The sequence below is a fragment of the Jaculus jaculus genome, chromosome 2 (assembly GCF_020740685.1).
Source record: "Jaculus jaculus isolate mJacJac1 chromosome 2, mJacJac1.mat.Y.cur, whole genome shotgun sequence".
In the NCBI taxonomy this organism is placed as follows: domain Eukaryota; kingdom Metazoa; phylum Chordata; class Mammalia; order Rodentia; family Dipodidae; genus Jaculus; species Jaculus jaculus.
The window spans coordinates 120048302-120058903 of NC_059103.1; positions in this window are offsets into that span (position 1 = coordinate 120048302).

Consider the following 10602-nt stretch of genomic DNA (forward strand, 5'->3'; position numbering starts at 1 on the left):
TATTTTCAATATTTCCCTTTTGGAAGACAACCCATCTAGAATAGAAAGTCTTGTTCAACCTTGTATAGGTTGAGTGCATTCCCTAAATTTAGACAGATAAGACCTGACAGAGAAAGAATTTGAACTCAGGTCTCTCTGATTACATGGACCATAATTTTTTACCATCCTGCTATATTTCTGGCATGATATATAATGTAGGACATGAAAAGTGAAGAGCTTCATTGTACGATACAAGTAGGGATGGAGGGAAGTGAGTGGTGCATACAATAAGAAGTTAAGGATGCAAAGGTTTGTACTTTCACTCTGCAAGGTTCCATTTCGGCCAGAATGTCTGGAATTACCATTTACGTCCTTCTAAACCACAGTACCAGAGGGGTCTGTTGTTGACAAAAACACAGCCAATCACAGTTTAGCCCTATGGCCTTTGCCTGGGCCCTGGCACTCAGCTACCATCTCCTTGTCATAGGTACAATTTGTCATTTACTTTTTTAAAATTTATTTTTATTTATTTATTTGAGAGTGACAGACAGAGAGAAGCAGGGGAGGGAGGGAGGGAGGGAGAGAGAGAATGGGCACACCAGGGCTTCCAGCCACTGCAAATGAACTCCAGATGCATGTGCCCCCTTGTGCATCTGGCTAACCTGGGTCCTGGGGAATTGAGCCATGAACCGGGGTCCTTAGGCTTCACAGGCAAGCGCTTAACTGCTAAGCCATCTCTCCAGCCCTTGTCATTTACTTTTGTTTGGTTAGATTTCTCTGAGCTTTGTCTCATAGGACATTACTAAGAAAATATTCTAGCACTTGAAGCATGGGAATATGCAAAGACCATGGCAATAGCATTTCATAAAGGAATATTATCTATTTTTATTGAAATAAAATTTATGTTTATGAAAAAGCACTGATGACAGATATTCAGTTATATGGGTTTGATAACATTATGTATCTATACGACCTCTACCCCAAGTTCTCAAGTTCTACTTCACTGAAATTTTTTTTGGAGTGTCCCTTTTAGTCACAAGTAATAAATAAATAAAATAAATGCCAGTGTTATCATTTCAGAATCATGTTGTATGATTTTTGTATCATGCATTGGTTGTATTTTTTTAACTTGACCCAATAATTTAGAGATTGATTTGTGTTACTGCATTTACCAATAGTCTGTTTTTTTTTTTTTTTTACTCATTTCCCAGTGATATTCCAGTGCATGTGAGAATTTGTCCATTTTCTTGTTGATATTTATTTGGGTTGCTTCAGAATGTGGTTATTATGAAAACATGTATGTATGAACATCTCTGTGGGAACATATATTTTCATTGTTCTTGTATACAAAGCTAGGACTTGGGCTGGAGAGTTGGCATAGCAGTTCAGGTGCTTGCCTGCAAAGCCTAAGGCCTCAGGTTCAATTCCCCAGTACCCACATAAGCAAGATGCAAAAGGTGGCACATTTGTCTGGAGTTTGTTTGCAGTGGCTAGAGGCCCTGATGTGCCCATTCTCTTCCTCCACTCCCCCCCCCCCGGGCCTCTTTCTTTTTTTCTCTCTAAAATAAATATATAAAATATTAAAAAAAAATAGGACTGGGGGTTAGGGATTTAGCTCAGTGGATGAGTGCTTGCTTAACAAGCATAAGGCCCTGAGTTTGACCCGCAGCACTGAAAAAAAAACCTGAAAAACCATAGGACTGGGACTACTGGGTCATAGGGTAAAGATGTATGTTTATTGTCATGAGAAACTTACAAACAATTCCTCAAAGATCTGAACTATTGTACATTTCTACCATCACTATTGCTATGCACTCCCAAAGGGAAACTTTTTCAAAGCCAAACTATGATGACATCTTAGTAAAGAATATTTATCATGGTTTCTAGGGTGGGAAAAATTTCTGTGGGAATCATTTGAACGAAGGGAAAAAGAAACAGCAACCAGAAGAAAGTGTATTGGCACTCACCAAATAGAGTGTACTAGGAAGCCAGCCCAAGAGGACCACGTGGGCCAAGGGCGCCATAGCTACCAATCAAGACTGTGTTCTCTGCCGATGACATTCATTCCACATGCCAAGCCCTCTGTCCATGATCCAAGAAATCTGGGCAACTTATTGTTTTTGCTCAAGTTGTACTTCATTGAAATTCTTTTTGGAGTGTCCCTTTCAGTCACAAGTTCCCCGTCTGTCACAGTCCCTTTTCTTGTCCATGAGCCAAGACAGTGGAGCTCAGTACAGCAAGCCTTTGAATTCCTGCTGCTGACTTCACTTTTGGTTGTGGTATTAAAGCTGTCCAATTTGACCCACTCGGGTCAGCTTTCCTTGGCTGCTACAAGTTGAGAGCAAGTTATTGTTTATCTCTTGGACTCTTCCCTAGGTTACTTTTAGCCAGGTTTTTAGTTTGTTTTTGTATGCCATTATATTCAGCAGAGGGCACAGCCTTTGGCACTGTTCTGAGATGATTTCATTTTGAGACAAAGCCTTATTCTCTAAGGCCCTTTTAAAGGTGATCATGGCAAAGGCCAGTAATAGTGACTCCCAAGGAATGATTCCTCATTTTCTGCAGGCCTGGCTGATCCTGGCTCTGTCTTCTTTTTGAATCAGTCCTATTAGGAATAGATTTATTAACATAGGCAACTAGAAGTCCATATTCCTCAAACTGTATAGTTGGCACATTTCATCACATTCTTAGCTTAACATTTGCAGCTAAAGGATGTGGTTTCTTCTGATGCTTTAAAAGAAAGGCCCAGTTGCAACCCTATTGTCTAGCTTGAAACAAGTGTTCATCCCAGAGACAACCTTAAAGCCTGGAGGAAACAGCCCTGTGGTCGGATCTCAGTCAGACATCTGTCTAACCACAGGAGGTGAGCATTTCACAGGAGAATATGTAAGATAAGCACAGATACTGAGTAGACAAAAATAATAGGTGTCCAGTATGGAACCAGTGTTTCAGTCCACCTGGAACATTCCTAGGTTTTACTTACCACCAACACAATGTTCTAATTGTACATGTCATTCAGATTTCAGAGAATATGTTACTGGACCAGAGGGACTTTTCAAAACCAAAATTCAAGTCATCTGTTAAGTATCTTGTAGGCTTTCTCAGTTTGTGAGTGCATATTAATTTGCATGAGTTTTTTGTTTAATATGTTACTGCTATCTCAACTCTAAACTATGAATCCAGGACAATATCTGTATTGTCCATTATATATATAGGGGCTCAAAAGTACCTGAAAAATGAATAAGAATTAAGAAAGATCTATCTATATGTTACCTTGACATCAAGCGTTTCTGACTCCTATAATGTTCTTTATTTAGTAAAAGGGCACATGATAGTTTGATTCAGATATCCCCCATAAATTTAAATGTTCTGAATTCTAGGTTCCTAGTTGATGGAGATTTGGGAATTAATATCTCCTGAAGTAAGTGTATTGTTGGGTGGGCTTATGGGTATTATAGCCAGTTTTCCCTTGCCAATTTTTGACACACTGTCCTGTTGCTGTTGTCCACCTTATATTGATGAAGGAGTGATGTCCACCCTCTGCTCATGCCAACATTTCCCCCTGCCATCATGGAACTTCCCCTTGGTATGTAAGGCAAAATAAACCCTTTTTTCCCACAAGCTGCTCTTGGATATGTGATTTCTACCAGCAATGCGAACCTGACTGCAACAGTGAAGTTGGTACCAGTGGAGTGGGATTACTGTTAGACATCTGACTGTGTGGCTTTGGCCTTTTGGATCTGATTTTCAAGAGGAATATATGTGGAAGGATTTGAAACCCTGGCCTGAGAGATGCCTTGCAGTGCTGTAAGTACAGCTTGATGGACTATTCTTGTCAGAGTTGAAAGACCTGAATGCAGTAAAAACTATGGACTATGAGGTCTGGCTTATGAAGGTGAGAAAGAGCTCTGCTTGGACTAGGTTAGAAGCAGTTTGTGTGAGAGGCTTACTCTTACGCCCATGTCCTGAGAAGTTGTGTAGGGTTGCTTTGTGTAGAAATGGACTGGTGTGAACAGAGGGATATGGCACAGAAAAAAATGAGATTCTTTGGCCAAAACTGCTAGCTGTTCAGCTGTAATTATATGAGATATTAAAACCATTGATATTGGGTCAGTTGACCTGCATTGCAACAACAGGGAGAATATAGACTCTTTTGAAGAGGTCTCAATGCTGAAGGGATGCCTTGTTCTTCAAAATCTGCTCCCCCCCATCCCAGATTAACAAATTGGCACCCACCTGGTATTATGTAGTATAAGAAATGCAGGAAAGGAAGGGTCATTGAATTTGCAACATGGTATTGTATTTTGGAAATGGCCATGGGCAGTGTGAATCAGGTTTGCTTAATGCCTGCATGGAGACCCAATGGAGCCATGACGATGGACCATGGGTTGCAGTGCAGACCCAGTGAAGATTCTGGGACCACGAGATGGCTGCTAAGAAGAGCTGCAGGCCCCACATGAAGTTTTCCAGGACTGTGAGTAGCATAGCTGGAGGGGTGGAATTGGAACTCTAGAGACTTGTTGCTCATTGGAATTAGCAGACTTGGAGATTTGTCACTGACTGGAGTTGTTGGACTTGGAGCTTCAGAGTTTGATGTTTGTTCTGGTTGCTTTAAAGCTTATATTGGTTGAATATTGCTTTGCTGTGCTCAATGCAATCTTTTGCAGTATATATTTTTATTCTGTGCCATTATGGGTTTTTTTGGATTATTTTTGTGTGATGGCACAGTTAAAAGACTTTGGACTATGGGGATGTTTGAACATCATTGGGATTGATTAAAAATTATGGGGACTTCTAAAGTTGGACTGAATACATTGCATTTTACATAATGGATGGATATCAGTTTATGAAGGCCAGAGGTGGAATGTGGTGGTTTGATTCAGGTGTCCCCCATAAACTTAGGTGTTCTGAATTCTAGGTTCCCAGTTGATGGAGATTTGGGAATTAATGCCTCCTGGATGCAGTGTATTGTTGGGGCAGGCTTATGGGTATCATAGCCAGTTGCCTTTTGCCAGTGTTTGGCACACTCTCCTATTCCTGTTGTCCACCTGATATTGGCCAGGGTTGATGCCCACCCTCTATTCATGCCATTGTTTCCCCCTGCCATCATAGAGCTTCCCCTTGAGTGTGTAAGCCAAAATAAACCCTTTTCCCCCGACAAGCTGCTCTTGGTCAGGTGATTTCTGCCAGCAATGCCAACCTGACTGCAACAGGCCAATGAATGGATATCTGAGTAAACTTCAAATTCCTTTCTTTCTTCCTACTTTTCTTCCTTCCTTCCTTCCTTTCTTCCTTCCTTCCTTCCTTCCTTCCTTCCTTCCTTCCTTCCTTCCTTCCTTCCTTTCTTTCTTTCTTTCTTTCTTTCTTTCTTTCTTTCTTCCCTCCCTCTGTTCCTTTGTTTCATCTTCTCTTTTTTGTGGTGCTCAAACCCAGGGCCTCATGCATACCAGATAAGCACTCTACTACTGAGCCATACCCCCAACCCGCTTGTCTCAATTTTCCCATCAGAAATTAAAGAACTACATGAAGTCTAGGAGAAAAAATTATTAAGTGGAATAGCTTCATCATACTCTATTGATGCAAACCATGTAATGTGTATGTGAAAACTCTCTCTCCTGGTAAGTTAACAAAACCACATGCTTTACCTTGCCAAGTGCTTTCACGTGATTCCACTTAGTAGTCAAACAAGATGCTCAACAGTCCTTCCGTGTGGTTCTGTACTCACTCTAGAAGTCCATGCTGTCTGCCCTCTCCACTTCACTGTTGGTATACTCTGATGTCTCATTCAATTTGGGATGTAGTAAATCTGATATGAGCAGACATTCGATCTTATTGTCGATTTACGGACAGTCATTAATTTTGATTTTTAGCTTTATTACACTCCCTGACTTTTAGTTAGTGACATACTCTTCTTTCTCAAGAACAGTGGTTATACTGATGTTCCCATCCCCAACTCACAAGCTCTGTAGCCAATTGAACCTAACATCCTCTGGGCTGTTTAGCTTAGAGATGACACCATGACACATGGAGAGGCTTGAGGGTACAATAAAGTCTTTTTCAGGCTTCTGGGACAGAGGCAATGGTTCCATTGGATGTGAGCCTGAGGCACTTTGAAGACTCTGCGCAGTTGATTTGCTCCTAGTTGTAACCTGAGGCCGAAACTAATCAGAGAAAGCCAGAGTTGAGACATGGAGAAAAACTATAGCCCAGAAGTACAGTTTCATATCTGAATTCAGCTGTGCCTGAAGTTCACACTATCCTTGCATTTTCAACTATGCAGTCCAATAAGTTCTGTCTCTTGGATAAGGAGGGTTGTGTGTCTTTATCATACAGAGAGATCTTAATTAAAACATTCTCCAGTAGTGTACTCTTACTCAATTGCATTACCATATTATTTTTTTTTTCACTGAGTGGGAGAGAAATGAGGGAAGTTACAATGGCTACCTGGAGAACTTACTGCAGATGATGAGATTGGCTGCCGCAAAGCTGAGCTAGACTATGGGTTGGCTCCCCAGGGTGTGCTTCATGCTCCTGGTCTGAAGTGCTTCACTTGGCACAGTGCTCTTCTCACCCCGAGGACAGAGAGACTCACTCCTACTCCGCTCTTAGACCTAATTGGCTGGCAAGCTTCTGGAATTTTCCCTAAGTTTAAATTCATTTCCGTTGGCATGCTGGGGATTGAACCCAAAGCATTAGGCATGCTAGGTCAAATGCAAGCATGTGTCAGTCTGTTTTTATTATTACACTAAATCCTGAGCCAGGCTACTTAATTTTTTTTTTTTCAGTTTATTCAGTTCACAGCTATGGAGTCATGTATTAGTGCCAAATTTAGCTTGGCTCTGGTGAGAACCTCTGGCATCGTGGTGGGCGTGGGAGGAAAGAACATACAACCAGAGAGGAAGCCAGAGAGTGATTCAAGGGTCTGGCTGCCTCTCATGACAACTTGCTCACTGGAGAATTCAGCATCCCATGTTTGCTATGTTAATCCCTTTACAGAGTAGCAGCCTCATTGATCTACAGACGACTCAGTAGGTTCAACCTCTTAAAGGTTCACATTACCTTATGACATGGTCACACTAAGTTCCAAGCCTCCAACACATTAACTCTTTGAATACGCACCTTAGCAAGTTTGGTGCCCTATATGGTGGTAACACAGCTGGAATGCCCTTAGCTTTCTGAATGCACAGTCTCTATCAAGTGTCACTGCAAGTCCACTCCACTACAATCTGTTACAGTTCTTTCAAATCTTAGAATAGAATTTCAAGCTATTATTATTTTGAATTAAGATGCTTCTCCCAAAATTAAGCTTAACTAAAGACTCATTTTTCTTATGGCAAATCTAATAGAAGTAGGAACAGAAGGAAAATCCTATAGAAATTGTTACAGGGTCAGAAGAATTTCTTATACAGGATAATTTAGTTGACAGTAATGATTTTAGCTAAGATGACTTAAGACTTCCATTTTAAAGTTTGGAACACTTGATATAACTCAAAAAAAAATTTTAGTCTGTGTCGTGGCTAGTGAACTCAACAATTACTTATTTTATTTTTTATTTTTATTTTTTGATTTTTTTGAGATAAAGCTCACTCTAGCCCAGGCTGACCTGGAATTCACTATGTAGTCTCAGGCTGGCCTTGAACTCACAGCCATCCTCCTACCTCTGCCTCCCAAACTCTGGTATTAAAGGCATGTGCCACTACACCCAGCTAACAATTATTTCTAGTTTGGCAAAATGATTAATGTTTCATATTTCCAAGAACCAACATTGCCTACTTGGATATCATGCCCATAGTGGTTGATAAGAACAGAGTAAATGACAATAGTTCAGGGTTAAAAAAAAATAACTGGTACTTCTAAGAATGTAATAAATTGTTTGGTTGTATTGATTCTTTTCTTAAAATTATTTTTATTTTTATTTATTTTTTAAAAATTTTTTTGGTTTATTTTTATTTATTTAATTTAGAGCGACAGACAGAGAAAGAGGCAGAGACAGAGAGAGAGAGAGAATGGGTGCGCCAGGGCTTCTAGCCACTGCAGACGAATTCCAGATGCGTGTGCCCCCTTGTGCATCTGGCTAACGTGGGTCCTGGGGAATCGAGCCTCGAACCGGGATCCTTAGGCTCCACAGACAAGCGCTTAACTGCTAAGCCATCTCTCCAGCCCCTTTATTTTTATTTATTTATTTGAGAGCAACAGACAGAGAGAGAAAGAGGGAGATAGAGAGAATGGGCACACCAGGGCCTCCAGCCACTGCAAACAAACTCCAGACACGTGTGCCCACTTGTGCATCTGGCTAACTTGGGTCCTGGGGAATCGAACCTTGAACTGGGGTCCTCAGGTTTCACAGGCAAGCGCTTAACCGCTAAGCCATCTCTCCAGCACTGGTTGTATTGATTCTTAATCAACCATGAGTTTTAAAATAGAAGAGTTGCTAGAAAATTAAGTTCCCTGTGTCATGATCCTAATACTTCGACCATATTGTAGTTATGATGGAGGGCAATGTACTTTCCTCAGCTCAACAAAAATAAAAGAGAAGATTTTCCTTGTAGTCATTTTTCCCCCACAGATACTCCTGGAAAATATGGACACTAAAAGAGTAAAAGTTGCTATGGTATATAGCAGAAAATACCCTGGTCTCAGCATGAGGAAGCTAACCTTTGGCAGTGAGCAAACTACTTTTCCATTAGCCTCTGCATGTCTAAAGCAAAGTACTGAATAACTGGTAAGGAAGTGACTTGAGTTTGGATTAGTAACAGAGCACTTGCTAATGGAAATCTTGCTCTCAGCTCAGTGCACATGACCTGGTCGACAGAACCTAAACACAAAATGTCTGTCTCAAAGACTGTTGTCATTGAGCATATCAGCTAAAATGAATTGGATCCAGAAAATAAAAAGGAAAGCCAAGATATTGATAATGATCACTCAATGGTTATTTACAAATGCCTTAGAGTACTTTGTACCTTGTACTATAGGTACTAAAGATACAGCAATGAAAAAAGTTAGCCTCCTTTTTCATAGAGCTTATTTTCTAGAAGGAATGTAAAGAGATGACATGGAGTGTGTATGAGGTCGTCAGTTTTATGTCGAAGGTAGAACAGGGTGAGGGTTAGGAAGTGCATAAGGTTCCTGCCATAGAGTAGCTGCAGATAACGTGGCATTTGAAACCCAAAGAGAATGAGTGAAGAAATAAGTGTGGCTAGGAACGTCGAATGCAGAGATCCTGAGCTGGAATTTTCGGAGCAGGAAGACATCCTGTGCTGCTGAGGCACAGTGAGCAGGGGAACAGAGGAAGCAGGTGAGATCTGAGGGAAGGAAAAATACCCAAGGAAGTAGAAGTTGATGTTTGCTTGAATGAATCCTCTCATCTCTTGTGATTCTTTTCTTATAAAATTGTGGGGAGGTTGGGGGCACTGGAGCAATAGCTTAGCAATTAAGGAGCTTGCCTGCAAAGCCAAAGGACCTAGGTTTTATTCCCCAGTACCCATGTAAAGCCAAATGCACAAGGGGGTGCACGCGTCTGGAGTTCATTTGCAGTGGCTGGAGGCCCTGGCAGCCCATTCTCTCTCTCTGTCTCTGTCTCTCATTTTCTCTCTCTAACATAAATAAAACATTTTTTTAAATTGAGTGTGTATCTGTTGGGGATGATACACTGCTCCATCTAATTATAGTTTCTGCTCTCTCTTAGCATCAGCATCTGACACTGTCACTACTGGTCCTTGAAGAATCAAGCAGAATTCCTCTCATTCCAGCAAACTATAACTTACTTTATTTCAGTTCCTTCACTCTCTGCCTTTCCTCTTGTTAACTGCAAGTGACGGTTGTTCAGGGAAAGGTGCTCGGCTTCCATTCCACCCTGCTTTACCTGTTCCTCCCAGGACTTCAGAGACTGGAAACCCCTTTTCATTGTCTCTTGAGCTGATGCACAAAACCATAAGATTGTATGGGTTAATGGGGTGCTATGTGATGCTTCAGTACTTGTATGCATTCATGTTTAAAAAAGGTTGAACATACTTATCTCTGCAAACAATCATTTCTGTGCCTGGCTTTTTTCACTTGACATCATCACTGGTTTTCATACTTGTTTTCACAAACAACAGGATTTCATTAATTTTATGGCTAAACAGTATTGCATTTCCACATATTCCTTACCAATGCATCAGTGATACTTAGGTTATTGCCATTTTTTAAATTGTGACTAGTGTTACAAAAAACCTGGACCTGTACACAGACATCTCTTCAACATACCAGCTTCATTTCTTTTAGTCCTGTGTACCCAGTAGGGGGGATTGCTGGATCTACTTTGAAGTTTTAAATTGCCTCCACACTGTCTTCAATAGTGGCTGTAATCAATGTACATTCTCACCAACTGTACATGAGGGGGTTTCCTCTTTTCTGTGTTATCTCTAACACTTGTTCTATTTAGTTTTTTTTATATAATAACTACTATTATTGAGATGTGGTAAGATCTTATTGTGGTTTGATTTAAATTTCCCTGATGATTGGTGAATATATTTTGTGTCCCTGGTAATCATTTCGATTTCTTCTTTGGAAGAATATCTATTTAAGTGTAGTGCTTCTTCATTAAATGGTTATTTGGTTTATTGCTGTTGAGTTTGTGGAGGT